Genomic DNA, 19,027 nt, shown 5'->3' on the forward strand with positions numbered 1-19,027 from the left:
ATTGCAACACAACAGAAGGACAATTGCATGCACAATAGACAGATAGAAAAAATATACAAAGATCACTATGCAAACAACACCTGCACAAGGCTGGGGCCGACCCTCAGGGAAGTAGGCTGCACTGGGGCACATATCACCTTGCCACTGCCCATAAAACAACTATTGCACCGAAACTGGCCCTTCAGGTATCTTTGGACAAACAATATTAGACCAATAGGACATGCCTTGCTGCATAATGTGGAAGTGCAAGACAACAGAACGCATATAACTGTAACAGCATCGGGCATACATCTACATGAAGTAGCCGCAAGTTGCACACAGCTAAGTAGACACATGCACAGTCAATTGCAAACAAAGGTAGCACAACTGAACACACTCCATGGCTGCACAAACAAAACTCAAGCTGACACACATCAGATGAACACATAGGGGGTCATTCCGACCCTGGCGGTCCATGACCGCCATGGCGGAGGGCGGCGGAAGCACCGCCAACAGGCTGGCGGTGCTTCCTGGGCTATTCTGACCGCGGTGGTAAAGCCGCGGTCAGAAAAGGGGAACCGGCGGTTTCCCGCCGGTTTTCCCCTGGCCCAGGGAATCCGCCATGGCGGCGCTGCTTGCAGCACCGCCATGGGGATTCCGACCCCCTTCCCGCCAGCCTGTTTCTGGCGGTGTCCACCGCCAGAACCAGGATGGCGGGAACGGGTGCCGTGGAGCCCCCGGGGGCCCCTGCACTGCCCATGCCACTGGCATGGGCAGTGCAGGGGCCCCCTAACAGGGCCCCACAAAGATTTTCACTGTCTGCTTTTCAGACAGTGAAAATCGCGACGGGTGCCACTGCACCCGTCGCACCCCTGCAACTCCGCCGGCTCCATTCGGAGCCGGCTTCCTCGTTGCAGGGGCTTTCCCGCTGGGCCGGCGGACGGCCTTTTGGCGGTCGCCCGCCGGCCCAGCGGGAAAGTTGGAATGACCACCGCGGTCTTTTGATCGCGGTGCGGTCATTCGGCGGTAACCGCATGGCGGGCGGCGACTGCTGCCCGCCGCAGTCAGAATGACCGCCATAATCCATATCAGGGGGACAAGTCTAACACCATACATGCTCACAACACTGCCCACAAAGTCAGAAACTGCAAACAACAGCAAAATGATCAGCAAACACATACAACTGTAGGCAAACAACACAAGTTACTCAGGACCAACATAAAGTTAGAGAAGGAATTGAAAGACAAATGTGTACCCAAAAAATACAACTATTAGGGTTTATTCTAAAACCACATTCAAACAGTCCAAGGCCATTGGCCAGTCCATGGGGCATATTTACAGGAAACTGGTGCATCAGTGCTGATGCAGCGGTTTTCTTGCATTGCACCTGCTCCACCTAACAACACCATGGGTGCACCATATTTGCAATAAGGCACACCATGGCAATCGTTAGGCCAATAGAGTCAACATTTTTTACGCTATTGTGGCGCTTTGCTGCACTAGTGTAAAAAGTGTTGACGCTAGTGCACCAAAGAGCAAGGAGGCCCATACGTGTCTATGGAATGAGTCATTTTAATGCCTGCTTTGAGCAGGTGTTAAAAAGTATGCCAAACATGGGGCTGTGAAATCTTGTAAATTTCACTGTGCCATTTTTGCGGGCCGTAAAGAGCCGGAATGCCCCCCTTGTGTACATTAAGCCTGGCTCAGGAATATTGTGATGCAAGGGGGTGCAAAGTGTCACAATGTGAACATTGAGTGACTTTGTAAATACAGTGCAGCCAAAAAGCCTTCCTAGCACCACATTGGCATAACAAATTATGCTAATGTGACGCAGGAAGGCACTAGGGCTTGTAAATATGCCCCCATATCTTTGTCCATATTAGTACAGTATTGTGCAAACATTTGATTCCTAACTGCCAAGGAACCTCCACAGGAAGATGCATCAAGTGGGCAGGCAGACTCCTCAGGGATCATCCTTGGGGAGGTGGGTCAGATTTGGGAGAAGGGGGTTGAAATTGAGTTTGGGAGGGGTGGTCTCCTTTTTTGGAGGGGTGGTCTTCTTCTTGGGGGGGCAGGTGTGGGTGCTTGCAGGGGGAAGGGGAAGGCTTGATGGTGGATGAGAGGAGCTGTGTGATGGGTCAGGACCTCTTAGGTTTGGGATGGGGTGGTGGGAACAGGGGAACAGTTAAGGTCAACACAAAGGTTTCTTAGATACACAGAGATAGTCATCAGAGGAGGGTTGGGATTTGGAGGTTGAGGGAGTGGTTGTCTGCTGTGTTGGTGTGGATGTCATGGTTGCATGTTTCTGGGAGATATGCTTGTGTTTGGTTGGTGTATGTTGGGTGGGTGAGTGAGTGCATTTGTTTGTCTTGGAGGTGGAGGTCCTGGGGGATGAAGTAGTGGTTGTGTGTGTGTCCATTGGGCTGGTGGCTGTGGGTATGGTGGATGTGGTAGATGTCTGTGTGTCTGTTATAGTGTCTGGTGGAATGGTGCTTGTGGTGGATGTCTGGGGGTCAGTTGGGGTGGTGTTTGCTGGTATGCTGAGTATGTGACTGTTGGTGTGGTGCCTGTGGGTATGCTTGATGTGGTATTTGTGTAATGCTGTGGGTTGTGTGGGTGTCTGAGGAAGTGGTGACTGTTGTTGTGCCTGTGGGTGGCTGTTGTTTGCTTGATTGCCTGTGTGTTTTGTCATGCTTGTGTTTGTGTGTGCTGCCCTTGTGAGCATGCAGATCTGTCTGTGTGCTTTGGGTAGGTAGGGGAAGGGGGGTTTTGGATTGGGAAGAGGGAGGTGGAGTGGGGACCGAAGGTGGGGGGTGACCGGCTGCCGTCTATGAGGAGGCCAAAGCCTGAAAAGATCTCTGTAGGCCAGCCATTGCACCATGAATGCCTTCCAGGAGTGCATTTGTTTGTTGTAATTGAGTTGCCAATCACTGGATGGCATTCACAATGGCTGACTGACCCACATAGATACTTTTCAGGAGGTCAGTAGCCCTATCAATGAGGGCGGCAGGGAGTAACAAGGTCTGGCGCAGAAGAGACACCCTCCTTCTTGGGTGAGTGGGCACGGCCAACTGTGTGGGGGAACAACAGGGAGGGTTGTGATAGAACCGGGGGTGGTGGACAAAAATGGTACGGGGGATGCCCCGATTGGTCCACCACCACTAGGGAGTGTCCACTGGAGGAAGAATGCAATGATGACTCCCCTCGCCCTCCAGGCCACTGGGTCCCTGTGTGTCAGTGGTGTTTTGACCCATGGCCAGATGCTTCCCAACTCAGCTGGTCTCCTTCACTTGTCGGTGCTAATGCTGCAAATACAAAGAAACATAGGGTTGTTACATAGCCCGATCTTTGAAGTGCTAAGCCGGGTCGGGCCTGGTTAGTAGTACTAACCAAGCCTGACCCTGCTCAGCGCTTCTAAGGTCAGGTACATTCAGGCCAGGGTATGCCAAAACTGCAGCATAAGCTGCAGTTTTAGGCCTATTCTGCTGACCCAACCCACCGGCCTGGAGCCTTCTACTCTCAAGTTCACCACACCTGCACACTTCCCTTCACCAACTGCCCTCCTTCACAAACTTTGAAGGGCCAAGCACACCCCTGTCTTGCACCAGCTTTGCAATCGCTTCATCCCCACTTACACACAACCTCAGACCGCCCTTTCCCCACCACCAGCAGCCCGGTATTTTCACAAAGTGCCTAGCCTACACATCTCTATCTGGCGAGGGCAGCCCTACTACCACTCAGCAGCTGATGCTACCCTGGTCTCCAGCTCTCCCTGCTGGCCTCAGCACAGTGTCCCATAACACCACTTCCTTTCCCAGGGACTCTCCCTGCTGGCCTCAGCACAGTATCCCATAACACCACTTCCTTTCCCAGGGACTCTGGGGAGACAGGTTCTTTTCAAGTGGAGCTCTGACTGCAAGTTTTCTTTTTTCCAAGCACAGACCCCTTAATATGCAAATCCTGTTCATGCCCAGTGCCGGCCCCCATTTGCACATAGAAGGGAAAGCGAAACAAGGGTCTTACCTGGGTCCCTCTGGGGTCCCTGGTGCCAGTGACCTGGCTCTCTCACTCCCTCTGCCCCCTGCTCTTGTGCTGCTCCTGGTCTGCTGAGGAGAGTGAAAGGAGGGAGGCCTGGTTCCGGTGCTGGTGCCGGTGTAGCAGCTCCACAGCCACACCCGGCCACCGCCGCCATCTTTGGGCTGAGTGCACATTGTAGCCCAGTTATGGGCCACACAGAGCAAGAGCAGATTGTCTGCGCTTGCACTGTGTGGCCCATAAGTGGGCTGCAATGCACATGTGGAGAGCTCTGCTCCGCTGCCGGGGCTAGCAGAGATTTTGGCCAAACTCCACGCTCAAAGCGGAGTGTGGAGTGCCCAAAAATATGTCAACTCCACCATCGGTGCTCACCGCCCACCCCCAAAGTAAGCCCCAGCAACAAACTCCCCCTATGTGGACCATACATGTGCCATACCATATGCATGCCATATGAACTGTCAACAGTTGCCCACAGGAAATTCATGATCTCAGAGAACCTGCTTTGTTGAAGTTGTGCAACCACAGTAATAATTCAACAAGTAGGAGATCCCATCCCATCACCCAGAAAGCTTTGCCCATGGAACAGACCTCAGTTACCTGTTGGTATACAAAGGTAGGCCAATAACAAATGCATTTCCACATATCCCACACAAGGTCATGCACATATCTATTTGTCACATACATGATGACCCAACAATAAGAAATGATAAGAATAAGAAATGACACTCCAAAATCCTGCCATGTTGATGACAAAAGTACAATAGCCTGGAGAAGGTGACATCTCACACTGGAAGCAGTTCCACTATGCACACACGTCACCAAGTGATATTTTGCCCAATAGAGTGATGGAGGTAGTATTAATGTTGCTCAGATAGGACACATGTGGCATGGGCACTGTAGACATCATGTGCAAAATGTCAGGAAGAGGTGTCCCTAAAAACCATAACACAATCAACCAGCAAGCCTCAGGGAAATCAACACTAATGCCACTCATGCCAGTGACCCCTTACATTGACATACTCTGAGTGCATCATTACTCCCTTGGATGTTAGGGAGGCTCAGAGATTTGCAAGAACTTGTAGAAGTCCCTCAACATGTTGCCCAAATGGAAGCTACATCATTGTCTCCATTGTGGTCATGTAGACCCAGATGTCTGTCTGTGGATGAATGTTTGTACACAAACACAAGTGATTCCAACATAACTGCAAGTCACTGTATGATGTTGGCCAACAGTCAGGTCACAGACCTTACCCAATTCACATGTGCTAAGCACTATGCTATATGGGTCTACATAAATGGCATAAAAATGCACAGTGTGGCTCAATACTCTAGGCCTACCTGCCATGTCCCGCATTGCTACTACAGTGGTGCATGCCAAATGAAATGCTTTAATTGGGGAGGGTATGTGTCAAACACTAATCAATGGTGACACTCCTGTATGTGGCACAACATGAAATGTACCCGCATTGTAAATGTCCTATTCCACACACAGTTTGCCATGCACATATATGTGAGGGAATACAGATATCATCCCATCAACAAAGGTAGACCATGCATGTAACAGCAGCTTACATTTAGTTTTTTTTTACAAAAGATAAAGGGACACATGGTGGCATGTAGGCAGAAGGAATATTGATAACAGTGATGGCACATGAATCATGTCAATGGGCATTCCCCATTTACCAAGGAAAAGTACTGACCTATAGCTGTACCCAAAGTACAATGTAAGCTCTGTCACAGGTATGTTGGCCATCCTCACATTACAGACTGCAGTGAGGCACCAGCACCCATCATATGCTGAAGACATTTGGCCTCTGAGTGGCAGATGCCTACATACACATTTACCCAGACACAAGGCTGCGGACAGTGATCCATCACCTACTTACCTTTGGCCTGTAACATTTAGGAGTAGTGGTCTATTCCATAGAAATTGCACACACTACAACAACAAACAATAGTTGTTTGATCAATGTACCTAGCCATATGTCATCCCTGCGGAGCAAGGGGTTTGTGGATTCTACCCAGTTGTGTCCTACGTCCCTGGGCCAATATACAAGGCACATCAGTATGCACCACATGACGTCTACACAAAGAATCACTCATCTACTGTGTGACACACGGCTCACCCCTAATTGTCAAGGTGAGCTGTCAGAACCTAACTCATTTACTTGGCAATGTGACAGGCAGGAATATGCCCTGTAAGCACCCTCTTGAGGCTGCTGTACTGCCTTCAAAGGCCCATCAATCTCCAGATAGGCCATCCCAACATGCGGGCCATTGGTCTGAGGGGCACCCCGCCTACATTGGGAGGATATCCCCAGCTGGGCCTCAGTGATCTTCCAGGCCCAGCGTCTCAAGTCCTCTCACCATTTCCTGCAGTGGGTACTCTGCCGGATGTGGACCCTCAGCGCCCGCACCTTCTTGGTAATGGCTCTCTGTAATCTCTTCTTTTGATGGATGTTGAGTTGCATGGATGCAAAAAACAAATCAAGAGATCATGAACACAAGATTCATCACAAATAATTGAGTCATGTACATGTCTGTAACATCAAGCTAGGACTTTCCATCTGCAGACTACCACACTACCTGCCTCAGGCCCTACAATGACTAAGCAAGCTTACTGACATCATGTAGCCCATGCTCTAGCAACCTCACTGTGATGTGAGCCACTATGAAATACATCACACCTATGTTGCTTCTGAAGGGTAAACTCCTTAGGCATGAGTGGACCAACACATTCTCACTGTGAGAATGACTTTCTGGATACAGGGGGTCATTTCAACCCTGGCGGGGTGGATGACCACGGAAGCACCGCCAACAGGCTGGCGGTGCTTCCCTGCCCATTCTGACCGCGGCGGTAAAGCCGCGGTCAGAAAAGGGGATCCGGCGGTTTCCCGCCAGATTTCCCCTGTCTGGGCTGAATCTCCATGGCGGCGCTGCAAGCAGCGCCGCCATGGAGATTCCGACCCCCTTCCCGCAACCCTGTTTCTGGCGGTTTTTACCGCCAGGAACAGGATGGCGGGAACGGGTGTCGTGGGGCCCCCTACCAGGGCCCCAGCATGATTTTCACTGTCTGCTTAGCAGACAGTGAAAATCGCGACGGGTGCAAATGCACCCGTCGCACCCCTGCAACACCACCGTCTCCATTCGGAGCCGGCTTCTATGTTGCAGGGCCTTTCCCGCTGGGCCGGCGGGCGCTCCTTTGGCGGGCGCCCGCCGGCCCAGCGGGAAAGCCAGAATGGCCTCCGCGGTCTTTTGACCGCGGAGCGGCCAAATGGTGGTGACCGCATGGTGGGCGGCTACCGCCGCCCGCCGCGGTCAGAATGAACGCCACAGTCCTTACAGTCAAGTGCCAGAGTACAAACTCAAACATTACACATGAGTAACAATAAAGGGACTGGCATGGTGGGTACAGAAAGTTTCTTCCCTGTCCATGTGTGGACATGTGCCATAAATACAGAACAGTCCTTTGGACATATGTGTCCATCCTACAGAGATGGCATCCAACAACCAAAGGCATGATTTGTACCGTTTCTGCTATAGGACCAAGCTACTGAGTCACATATTATGACCTCCCGGGAAACCAACACACTGTCTTCACCTTGGGTCTGTCATTTGTGCAATACGCCTGTACAGGACATATATGACTTATGTGAAGGTGACAACAAGGGACCTGTTATGAGTCATAGACACACATTAACAATAATGCTAAGTGCACATAGGGACTAGATTAATTACTTATCTCTGCACCCATTACTAATCTAAACAAAGGAATGAGGCATTTTGGGCAGGTTGGGCCACCAGAGCCTCATATTCGCCAAATTACAGGATCTGCTGGAGTACAGGGGTGGGCACAGTGCCAAAGTTGCATAGCTACAGTGACTCTACCACAGCCCAGACTAGGACCCATGCTGGGAGATTCATGTGGCAGACTTTGGTCTCTGCAGGTTAAGCTGACATAGCCTACATGGCAATCCATTCCCATTACTTCAATGCATGACGGTATATCATGTAGCCAACAGCAATTTGGCATGTGGTGTGTGTCACAACCTGAAGGGCAGGGTGACTCATGTTATGTTATCCAAACAACAGTTTAGCAAGGGAAAATGTGTGAAGAAATCTCTTTGGCACCATACATATTGCTCACATGACTCTCAACTGACTCATACAACATGCATACTCCGCTCATGCTGTCGTGCACATATATGTTGTCTAACATGTACCGCAATCATGAGGGAAGATATAGCGGTGGATGGCAGTAATGTCTCCTCACCTAGTTATGTGCATCCTACACAAGGAGGATCTAGGACCCCAAAAACGTCACCCAACACAATGGAATTGGTCCTTACATATAGCACTGGCCACCAATACCTGCACATTCTACATCCCATTGATGCCACACAGACTGCACAAGAACAGTCAGCCTGGCACACATTGCCACATTGTAGCCTTTTCCAGCTCCTCTACTGAAAAGGCAGGGGCCCTATTACCTGCTGGATGTGTCATGATTGCTTCCAGAGTCAGTACACAGCAGCTCAGACTGCTGGCAGCATTGTCAGGAGTCACCCAGCCATTGGCCCATGACCGCCACTGGCAACAACGTTAGCCTATGGCTGTGTCCGCCGCGGTTGCTAATGCCTGCTGCCATGACAACTTCTGCCATCGGTCGCACACGGTTCCTAATGTCCAGTGGAGTAGGTGAGGCAGCTGCCACTTTGGCGACCTGAGTTGCTGTATTGTGCTTCATACACTGCATCACACCTCCAAAAATGTTTTTTTAAGCTCTCAAACATACTTATCCTGTCTTCACATGTAGGGCCTACTACTCAAACACCATTGTAGCATGTTGCAGGGCACATATAGCATTTAATAGAGGGGCGCAGTCCACCCCTGCGGATGGTCATTTTGGCAGTAGGGCCACCCAGTCACATTTTAAGGGGAAATTATGTTGCACATCTTTGCGTTTGGTCCAGATACATGTTGTGGACACGTGTGGAAAACCATCGGCGTCACATCTTACCCTTGTGTTATATGCAGCTGAGATGTGTACTGCTTGCCATGCCTGTCCCTTCACAAATGCCTTGTCACATGATATAATTGACATGCATCATGTGTGTTGCTGGGGACACAATGACTAATGTTAGAAATCATGTTTTGTCATACATAGGTATCCAGGGAGAGGGAAGACGCAACAACCTCCTTTCTACTGTCCACCACCGGACCTTCAGACCATGGGAGAATGACACATTATCCTTTTTAACCATCAGAATAGGCAAACAATAATGGACTTATTTCATCAGTTGGAGCCAGATATGATGCCAGCTATTAGTTATCCAACCAGCATACTACCCATTGTACAAGTCATGTCAGCATTGTACTTCCTATTCACATGGTCCTTCAAGCATACAGTGGCACTGTCAACTGGCATGTCCCATCCTATATTCGGTCTGGTGTTGAAGGATGTCCTCTCAGCAATGTTGAAAAACCTAGCCAGCTACATCCACTTTCCCTGATATCAGGATTTAGCCCATGCAAAGGCTGACTTTATGGTTGTGCATGCCTCCTACATGTGGTAGGGGAGCATTAATGGCACACATGTTCGTGAAACGGCAGGCCAATAAACAAGTATACAGCAGCAGAAAGAACCTCCATTCTATCAATGTTCATGTTGTCTGTTTTGGCGGAGCTCTACATTTCACTGGTCTGTGTCCATTATCAGGGTTCAGCCCATGATTCCTTCATAATGCAGAACCGCACCATACCCCAGCTGATGTCACAACTGTACCAAGAAAGGGCCTGGCTGGTTGGTAAGCCACATCTTTCCTGTTTGCGTGTGTGCAATGTCAGGTGCAACAATCATGAAGTGAGTGACTCATTCATGCACATATGTTCCATTCTTTAACAGGAAACTCCACATACCCAAACCATCCTTGGTTGTTGACACCACTAAGGAATCCAACTACGCCAGAGGAAGTCCACTTCAATGTGGCCCATGGAAGAACACAGCAGGCAGTGGAGCGGGCTTTTGTGCTGCTGAAGGCCGAATTTAGGTGTCTGGACTGGACAGGTGAAGCCTGTCAACATCAGGGCAGTGCGCGTTCTACGGGCGACTGGAATGCAAAAACCCAGCACTTATGAGATAACGTAATTCATGCATTATGTTGATGTGCTGTTGTTTAACCTTTTGCATTGCAGAGTTTAATCCTGAAGACTTATATTCAAGGTGCTTATAAATACTGTTCATTTGCAATGTATTCTGCAGGCTTTCAGAGTGTGGCAGGGTGTGGTCCCTTTCCAGGGCTTTCTAGAAGCTCTCTCTGCAGCATGACTGGGTGTGGTTTGTGGGCTTGGCCAGACTCTATAAAAAGGAGCCAGCCCAGCTCCACGTGGTCAATATTCAGAGGTCCCGGTGCAGAGCAGCAGCAACTTCCTGAGCTCCTGTTCCGGAGGCCTACATTGGTTTTCCAGGCCTTTGCCCTTCATTACATTGGTGATCCTTGATCAGGGCGGTAAGACGGAGGTCGGGCTGGGCCCGATCCCGTTTCCGAAGGCATCCAAGTTCTTGAGCCTAATTTTCATGTTGAGAGATTTTACATTGTACGTGTGAATGTGCTCTTGGTTTTTTCTGGCATTTACATGTTGATATTCGAATCGGCAAGAAGCACGATTCATTCCTTGTGTTTTAACCCTTGATACTCATTGTGCGCAAGCATTTCTTGGCACTTACATGGTGACATTTGAATCGGCAAGACGTGCGATTCATTCCTGCAAATTTGCCCTAAGGCAAATGGATAGTATTGACTATAGGTGTTTAAACAAGGTCACCATCAAGAATAAATACCCCTTGCCCATGATTCCGGTCTTGCTGAAACAAGTAAAGAAAGATAAATCTACACTAAGCTTGATTTACGAGGTGCTTATCATTTAGTCAGAAGAGGGCAATGAATGGAAAGCAGCGTTCAAGACAAGATATGGCCTCTTTGAATACACCGTCATGCCTTTTGGTTTGTGTAATGCTCCAGCTGCCTTTACATTTTTCCTGAATGACGTTCTTAGAGAGTATCTTGACATATTTGCAATAGTCTACATCGATGACATTTTGATCTACTCTGACAATGAAAACGAACATGTGCAACATGTCAAGAAAATTCTTGCAGCCCTTCAAAAGCACCATTTGTATTGCAAACTAACCAAGTGTGAGTTTCATGTTACCACAGTTGAGTTTTTAGGGGTTATCCTTACCCCTCAAAGTATGGTCATGTCAGAAAAGAAAGTACAAGCCGTATCTTATTGGCCCACTCCTAAGACTGTTCGAGATGTACAATGCTTCCTGGGGTTTGCAAACTTTTACCGCAGGTTTATAAACCATTTCTCTCAAACAGGGGCCCCAATCACTAAGTTATTGAGAAAGAAAGAAAGAAAAAATGGTATGGTCCCCAGAAGCTGACCAAGCCTTTTCAACTTTGAAAGAAGCCTTTTCCACTGCCCCAGTCATGACTCACCCTGATGTGGATCGTCCATTCATAGTGGAAGCTGATGCCTCAGATATGGAAATTGGTGCAGTCTTGTCACAACGAAGCAAAGACACTGGCCAACTTCATCCTGTAGCTTACATGTCTCGAAAACTGAACGAGGCCGAACAGAACTATGTCATTGCTGAAAAGGAGCTTCTGGCGATTCGTGACACCTTTAAATAATGGAGACATCATTTGTTGGGTGCCAAGTACACTGTCACAGTATATACTGATCATTGCAATCTCCAGTTCATGAGTTCAGCCAGACTTTTGACTCCTCTGCAATTACGCTGGATGTTGTCTTTTGCCGAATTTGATTTTGTGGTAACATTCCATCCTGGTATAGACAATCGCAAAGCTGATCAATCAATCAATCAATCAAAGAAATTTGTAGAGCGCGCTACTCACCCGTGAAGGTCTCAAGGCACCTGGGGAGGACTGGGGGGGAGGAGGGTCCAGGGAGGGTCACTGGTCGAAGATCCAAGTCTTGAGATTCTTTCTGAAGACCAGTAGGTCTTTGATTTTGCGAAGGTCGGAGGGGAGGGAGTTCCAGGTTTTGGGGGCGAGGTAGGAGAAAGACATGCCTCCTGTGGTGGTGTGCTGGATGCGGGGGACTGTGGCTAGGGCGAGGTCGGCTGATCGAAGGTTGCGTGTGGGAGTGGGAGAGTTTACTCTTTCATTGAGGTAGGTTGGGCCGGTGTTGTGGAGGGATTTGTGTGCGTGGATGAGGATCTTGAATGTGATTCTCTTGTCTATGGGGAGCCAGTGTAGGGATTTGAGGTGTGGTGAGATTCGTTCGTGTCGGGGGAGGCCAAGGACGAGGCGCGCAGTTGTGTTCTGGATTCTTTGGAGTTTGCGTTTGAGTTTGAGTGTGGTGCCGGCGTAGAGGGCGTTGCCGTAGTCCAGTCTGCTGCTGATGAGTGCATGGGTGACTGTCTTTCTGGTCTCTGGGGGATCCATTTGACGTTTTTTTTTAGGGTGCGGAGTGTGTGGAAGCAGGAGGAGGTTAGAGCATTGATTTGCTGTGTTATGGAGAGGGCGGGGTCGAGGATGATGCCGAGGTTGCGTGCGTGGGTTGCGCGGGTGGGTGCGGGGCCTAGGGCGGTGGGCAACCATGAGGCGACCCATGTGGTTTTGTTGGGGCCAAAGATGATGACTTTGTTTTTGTTTGAGTTGAGCTTGAGATGGTTAGTGGTCATCCAGTTGGCGGTGTCTAGGAGAGCAGCGTGTAGGTTGGTTTTGGTGGTGGTGGGGTTGCGGGTGAGGGAGAGGATGAGTTGGGTGTCATCTGCATATGATTCCGTGTGCTCGGAGAATGTTGGCTAGGGGGATCATGTAGATGTTGAAGAGTGTGGGGCTGAGAGAGGACCCTTGGGGGACTCCGCAGGTGATCTTGGTAGTGTTGGAGTGGAAGGGCAAGAGGCGGACTCTCTGCATTCGGTCGGTGAGGAAGGAGGAGAGCCAGTCTAAGGCTTTGTGGCGGATTCCTATGTTGTGGAGGCGTGTGTGTCAGACGGTGTCAAAAGCTGCAGGGAGGTCTAGGAGGATGAGTGCGACGGTCTCGCCTTTGTCGACTTTGGTCCTGATGTCGTCAGTGCATGCGATGAGGGCGGTTTCTGTGCTGTGGTTCTTGCGGAACCCAGATTGTGAGGGGTCAAGGGTGTTGGTTTCTTCGAGGAAGCGGAATAGGCGAGTGTTGACTAATTTCTCTGCAACCTCGGCGGGGAACGGGAGGAGGGAGATGGGGTGGTAGTTGGAGAGGATTTCCGGGTCGGCTTGTTTTTTTTTTAGGAGAGCTGTAATTTCCGCGGGCTTCCAGGGGTCTGGGTAGGTGTCGAGTCAAAAGAGGAGTTGATTATGTTGTAGAGTATGGGGGCGATGGTAGGGCTAGCTTTGTTGTAGATGCGGTGTAGAAAGGGGTCGGAGGGGGAACCGGAGTGGATGGAGTTCATGGTTTTTTCAGTTTCTTCTTGTGTGCTAGGGGTCCATGTGGATAGAGTGTTGGGGGGGATCTTGAGGGGGGTTTGAGTTGGGTGGGAGAGGGGTATGTGTGTGGTGGGTGTGTGTGATGTGAAGCTGTTGTGGATGTCCAGGATTTTGTGGAGGAAGTGGTTGGAAAGGGCGTCACATAGGGGCTGTGTGTGTGTGGGGTCTATGTTGCTGGCTTTGGGTTTGGCAAGTTTGTTGATGATGGTGAAGAGTTCTTTGCTGTTTTGGGAGTTGTTGTCAAGGCGTGTCTTGTAGTGAACTCTTTTAGCGGTGCGTATGAGTTGGTGATGGGTGCGAATGTTGGTTTTGAGTGTGGAGAAGGTGGTTGAGGAGGGTTCTAGTCTCCATATTTTCTCATCTTGGCGGCATTTGCGCTTGGAGTCTTGGAGTTCAGGGGTGAACCATGGTGCTAGTGTGTCTGCGCAGGTAGTGATCCATTTGGAGAGGTTGTGTGCTCCTGCGTTGGGGGTCGTTGGTGTGGGGGGGTTATGGGCCAGTTGGGAGTTTAGTCGTTCTGTGGGGATCTTGTCCCACATGTGGTAGGGTGTGGTGTGTTGATGGTAGTGTGTGGGGGGTTTGGTGAAGGAGAAGTAGACGCAGCGGTGGTCTGTCCAGAGGAGCTGAGGGTGGAGTTGTTGTTGATGTGGACGAGGAAGTGCATGTGTTCAGTGTTGCCGATAGTGTCTTGGGAGCTGGTGGTGACTTTGATGGTGTCTCTGTGTAGGATGGCGATGCCTCCGCCTGGCTTATTTAGGCGGTCTTTGCGTTGGGGGTTTGTATCCCTTGGGGGTGGCTATGGCTATGTCGGGTTCTGAGGAGAGGTTGGTCCAGGTTTCCGTGAGGAAGGCAATGTCAGGTGAGTGTGTAGTGATGAGGTCCCAGAGTTTTATGGCATGTTTCTGAAGGGAGCGGATGTTGAGTAGCAGGCAGTTTCAGGTGGTTGTGGTGGGTGGCGTTGGTGTGGTGTGTGAGGGTGTTGTTGCGGGGTGTGTTCTGTTTGTGGGCTGGTGTGCTGCGGGGTTGGTTGGTGGGGGCAGGGTGGGTGAGTTTTGCTTTGGGGGTGTTGTGTTTGTTGAGGGTGGGGTCACTATGGTTGGTGTGAGGGATGATGAGCAGGAGAAGTGGCAGGTGTAGCAGGTGAAGGGGCCATGAGTGTGTCTGGGACTAGATGTGGTGCATGTGGGGTGGGGGCATGGGTTGAGGGAGTGGAGGGTGAAGAGGGAGTAGGTGTGTCTGGGAGGACCAGGGTTTCTGGCACTGGGCGCGGTCGAGGCGCGGACAGGCGCAGATGGGCTTGCCTTTGGTGCGCCATTGGCGCACCAGCGGGCGCGGATGCGCCGTGGCTGCCATAAGAGGAGGGGAGGGTGGGAGTGGCAGCTGGGAGGCGGGAGGGCCTGTCCTATGAGAGGGCTGGGGCCACAGGGGATGCAGCGGCAGGGATTGGAAAGAAAAGAACGGTGAGAGGGGGAGGGGGGAGGTGGGAGGGGCCGCAGGGGACCCAGCGGCGGGGATTGGAGAGAAAAGAACGGTGAGAGAAGGAGGGGGGAGGTGGGAGGGGCCGCAGGGGACGCAGCAGCAGGATTGGAAAGAAAAGAATGGTGAGAGAAGGAGGTGGGAGGCGGGAGGTGCCGCAGGGGACCCTAAGAGTCTACCATGTTGCCTGCAGTCCAACCCTCCAGAGCTGTCATTGCTCCAGACAAAGTCCTATGCATCATAAAAACTGAAGATTTCTTTGAAGACATCAGTAATTCCTTCACCATTGAGAAATGGCAGACATGGGGACAAGCAGATCCCAAAAGGTCAATAAAGCAAGGACTACCTTTCCATGACGCTCGCTTGTTCGTGCCCACTAGCAAGCTTCGCAAGTTAGTATTTCATTTGTTGCATGTTATACCTACGGCAGGCCATCCAGGTACTCCTAAAACTCTTGAATTAATCCAACGCTACTTTTGGTGGCCTACTCTGATAAAAGACGTCAAAACGATGGTAAACGACTGCAAAGTCTGTGCTCGCATTAAGACAAGTCATTCAAAACCAAAAGGGTTGTTGCATCCACTCCCATCTCCATGTCGACCTTGGGAACACATCTCTTTAGACTTCATTACAGGACTACCAGTGGTTCAACTACATTCAGTAATCCTTGTGGTAGTAGTCTCACGAAATATGAACATTTCATTGCCTGTAAGAAATTGCCCACCTCCAGCGAACTGGCAACCATCTTACTGAAAAGAGTGGTCCGTTATCATGGGCTGCCGAAAATGATTCTCTCCGGTCGAGGGTCGCAATTTGCCTCCAATTTCTGGAAAACATTGTGCAGAACAATTCAAGTCAAGTCCACACTATCTACTAGCCATCACCCTCAAACAGATGGTCAAACTGAGAGACTAAATCAGACATTGAAGCAATACCTGGGTGCTTACGCTGAGAAAGCACTTCATTCTTGGACATCAATGCTCTGGTTAGCTGAGTTAGTCTGCAATAACTCATTTCACATCTCTGGTGTTACACCCTTTTTTGGCTTGGTTGGCAATCATCCTGACACCTTGCCCATCACGATCCCTCAAGAAAGTTCACTTACACCAGCTGTGTCGGAAACCATTCAACACCTTCACCAAACCCAGAAATTGATTCAACAGCATTTAGAAAAGGCCAAACAAAAATACAAAAAGCATTACAACAAGAAACTTGTGAGGGACCTCAGTATCAACCAGGTGATAAAGTGTGGCATTCTTCAAGACATATAGGCGGTCATTCCTACCTTGGCGGGCGGCGGTCGCCGCCCGCCTGGCGGGAACCGCCAGAAGACTGTACCGCGGTCAAAAGACCGCGGTGGTCATTCTGTCTTTCCTGCTGGGCTGGCGGGCGACCGCCAAAAGGCCGCCCGCCTGCCCAGCGGGAAACATCCAGCAACGAGGAAGCCGGCTCCGAATGGAGCCGGCGGAGTTGCTGGTGTGCGACGGGTGCAGTTGCACCCGTCGCGATTTTCAGTGTCTGCCAAGCAGACACTGAAAATCAATGTGGGGCCCTGTTAGGGGGCCCCTGCAGTGCCCATGCCAGTGGCATGGGCACTGCAGGGGCCCCCAGGGGCCCCACGACACCTGTTCCCGCCAGCCAGGTTCTGGCGGTGAAAACTGCCAGAACCAGGCTGGCGGGAAGGGGGTCGGAATCCCCATGGCGGCGCTGCTTGCAGCACCGCCGTGGAGGATTCACAGGGGCAGCGGGAAGCCGGCGGGAAACCGCCGGCTTCCCTTTTCTGACCGCGGCTTTACCGCCGCGGTCAGAATAGCCCCAGAAGCACCGCCAGCCTGTTGGCGGTGCTTCCTCCGTCCCCTACCCTGGCGGTCTCGGACCGCCAGGGTAGGAATGACCCCCATAGACTTTAAGAAAAAGCACATGTTTAATCCAAAATTCATAGGTCCCTACTCTGTCCTTCAACAAATCAATCCTGTGACCTATAAACTGCAATTACCCAGGTCATTACGTATTCATCCAGTGTTCCACACTTCCCTTTTGAAAAAGGCAGTCCAGAAGGTCCGCCCTCATCCAGCTCCAGTTCTAGTACAGGGGGAAGTGGAATACAAAGTCAAGAAGGTGTTGGATTCCAAACTAAGAGGGCGTAACCTATGGTAATTAATTTTGTGGAAAGGTTATGGCCCTGAAAGTAACTCATGGGTTTCCGCATCTGATATTCATGCTCCAATACTTGTGAGGCGTTTTCATCATCTCAATCCAGGCAAGCCAGGCCCTAGAGCGCGTCTGGGAGAGGGGAGTACTGTCAACATCAGGGCTGTGCGAGCTCTATGGGCGACTGGAATGCAAAAACCCAGCTGTTGTTTAACCTTTTGCATTGTAGAGTTTAATCCTGAAGACTTATATTCAAATTGCTTATAAATACTGTTCATTTGCAATGTATTGCTGCAGGCTTTCAGAGTGTGTCAGGGTGTGGTCCCTTTCCAGGGTTTTCTAGAAGCTTTCTCTGCAGCATGACTGGGTGTGGTTTGTGGACTGGGCCAGACTCTATACAAGGGAGCCAGCCCAGCTCCACGTGCTCACAATCCAGAGGTCCCGGTGCAGAACAGCAGCAACTTCCTGAGCTCCTGTTCAGGAGGCCTACATTGGTTTTCCAGGCCATTGCCCTTCATTACATTGGTGATCCTTGAGCAGGGCGGTAAGACAGAGGTCAGGCTGAGCCCCCGATCCCGTTTTCGAAGGCATCCGATTTCTTGAGCCTAATTTTCATGTTGAGAGATTTTACCTTGTACGTGTGAATGTGCTCTTGTTTTTTTCTGGCATTTACATGTTGATATTCGAATCGGCAATACGCGCGATTCATTCCTCGTGTTTAATCCTTGATATTCATTGTGCGCTACCATTTCTTGGCAGTTACATAGTGGCATTCGAATCGGCCAGACGCGCGATTCATTCCTTGTGTTTAACCCGTGATACTCATGGTGCGCAACCATATCTTGAAATTTACATGGTGGCATTCGAATCGGCAAGAAGCGCAATTCATTCCTTGTGTTTTAACCCTTGATACTCATTGTGCGCAAGCATTCCTTGGCATTTACGTGGTGACATTCGAATCAGCAAGACGCGCTATTCATTCCTTGTGTTTAACGCTTGATGCTCATTGCGCGAAACCATTTCTTGGCATAGACATGGTGACATTTGAATCGGCAAGACGCACAATTCATTCCTGCAAATTAAAACTTAATGTTTCAGATCACTTGCAGTGTGCGCGATCATTTCATGGCACTTGCATATTTTTGTGGAAATCAGAAATGTGCACGATTCATGTTTCTGTATTTAAAACTAAGTGTCATGTTGCATTTATATGTGCATAATATGTCCCTTAATACAACCTTGATATTCATTGTGCCCTACCATTTCTTGGCAGTTACATGGTGGCATTCAAATCGGCAAGACGCGTGATTCATTCCTTGTGTTTAACCCTTGATATTCATTGTGCGCTACCATTTCTTGGCAGTTACATGGTGGCATTCGAATCGGCAAGACGCGCAATTCATTTCTTGTGTTTAACTCTTGATATTCATTGTGCATTACCATTTCTTGGCAGTTACATGGTGGCATTCGAATGGGCAAGACGCGCGATTCATTCCTTGTGTTTTAACCCTTGATACTCATTGTGTGCAACCATTTCTTGGCAGTTACATGGTGGCATTAAAATCTGCAAGACGCGCGATTCATTCCGTGTGTTTAACCCGTGATACTCATTGTGCGCAACCATATCTTGAAATTTACATGGTGGCATTCAAATCGGCAAAACGCGCGATTCATTCCTTGTGTTTTAACCCTTGATACTCATTGTTGGCAAGCATTTCTTGGCCTTTACATGGTGACATTTCAATCGGCAAGACGTGCGATTCATTCCTGCAAATGAAAACTTAATGTTTCAGATCGCTTGCAGTGTGCGCGATCATTTCATGGCACTTGCATATTTTTGTGGAAATCCGAAATGTGCGCGATTCATGTTTCTGCATTTAAAACGA

Source organism: Pleurodeles waltl, chromosome 1_1 (genome assembly GCF_031143425.1).
Source record: "Pleurodeles waltl isolate 20211129_DDA chromosome 1_1, aPleWal1.hap1.20221129, whole genome shotgun sequence".
Lineage (NCBI taxonomy): Eukaryota > Metazoa > Chordata > Amphibia > Caudata > Salamandridae > Pleurodeles > Pleurodeles waltl.